The sequence below is a fragment of the Colobus angolensis genome, unplaced genomic scaffold (assembly GCF_000951035.1).
Source record: "Colobus angolensis palliatus isolate OR3802 unplaced genomic scaffold, Cang.pa_1.0 Scaffold280, whole genome shotgun sequence".
Lineage (NCBI taxonomy): Eukaryota > Metazoa > Chordata > Mammalia > Primates > Cercopithecidae > Colobus > Colobus angolensis.
The window spans coordinates 2,100,246-2,101,656 of NW_012116044.1; the positions used below are offsets into that span (position 1 = coordinate 2,100,246).

Sequence of the window (1,411 nt, forward strand, 5' to 3'; positions counted from 1 at the left end):
TTTATTCTTCACAATTCTTTTCTAATTCAGCTTTAGAGTCCACCGATCCTTTTGAGATCGACAACTAAAGATTGTTAACTAAATCCGAATGTATTCCTCTATGACAAACTGCATTTGCAGAATTTTTAGAGGCACTCCCGAAGTTTTAAGAGGATGTTTATTACACGAGTCTGTAGGGCAACATTTCCAAGTTGGTACACATAAACGAAAAAGGAAACGATAGTTAAGGAAATCCTGTTCCAGGTTTTCGGGCAGCCCGAGTGATTGACACATGATATCACCGGAGGCGTGTCCTGGAGTGGAGGTGGAGGTGGAGGCTAGGAGCTGAAATTCTGCGGAGCCCGAGTGAGATCGCTCTGTAAAGCACGCAGTGATTTGCAGCGTGATATCAGCAGAGTTCCCTGCCCTGGATAAGGAACAGCTACAGTCGCTGTTAAATGTGCCTGAAAAGCAATTTGCAATCTTTGCATTAGGTAAGTACTGTTTCCTTCCGTAGACATTTTAGGAAAGATAAGGTGAGAAATGTTGACTTTTGCAAGGAACTGAACATTTATTTCTTTGAACTTGCTTTCGAGCCAAGATTACTGGTTGCCTTTCAAAACACCGGTAGCATTCCCACTGCTAAAACTAATGCTCTTAAAGTAAATGCTACCGCTAAAAGAAAAAGCAGGGTCCCTTTCACCTTTCTTTCCTTAACCGAACAGTAGCAAGTTTAAAGTCTGAAACGATCGAATGTGTGAAACACAGGGCCGTTAATGCCTTTATGCGAAGAGGGGCTGGCACTCGGTGTGTGCACCAAATGCGTGTTTGTTTAGGCATTGTTGGCGACCGAATCCCGAGAGAAGCATTGGTTTAAAACCTGAATTTCCCGTCTCTGTGTATTGATTTCTAACGTGCAGAGGCGTTGCTTGAACGTTGTTTGAACTCCTAGGCATTCCACGGGGCAAAAGCACCTCGGCAAAAACGTGCAGGACTGCATGTTACTTTGGTTCGCGGCTGACACGCCGACTGTGCGCCGGCATGTCAATCACCGGGAGTAGCAACAGGGAGCACATGGCAACGGGCTGCGGGCGAGCTGGCCAGCAGCCCGCCCCGGGTCCCAGCCCTTCGAAGAAAGGGACATTCACGAGCTTCTATCTCTAATCCTCTGTCGCAGGCATTTCGGCCGTGGAACCGCAGGCTCGGAGGACTGAGTGTGAGCGCTGCCCAGGAGAGGCTGACCTGCCGGGACCGGAGTGCCCAGGGACGTTGTGCCCCTACTTGCCCAACGTGCGGGATCGGCAAAGTGCCTCGGCCTGCGCGGGGAACAAGGAACGAAGCCCGCCTCTCTTTCTCCGAGAAGGATCCCCAAACCTCGCTCTCTTCACCCCTCCCCGCTAAAAAAAAAAAAAAAAAAAAAAAAAAAAATTAA

The 1,411-nt window shown here is 48.5% G+C and overlaps 1 protein-coding gene across 2 annotated transcripts in view; it reads left to right on the plus strand.

Annotated features, from left to right (window-relative positions):
* The first annotated feature begins 296 nt into the window (after window positions 1–296).
* The window catches only part of SPRY1 (sprouty homolog 1, antagonist of FGF signaling (Drosophila)), a 7,146-nt gene continuing 6,031 nt past the window's right edge, over window positions 297–1,411 (plus strand). The window contains exons 1-2 of one of the 2 annotated variants that reach the window (XR_001002484.1): window positions 297–473; window positions 1,157–1,408. The gene's annotated coding sequence lies outside the window, so the exon portion shown is untranslated. Of the gene's footprint in view, window positions 474–1,156; window positions 1,409–1,411 lie in introns of those variants that run through there. The other variant, XM_011948631.1, reaches the window with a different exon arrangement.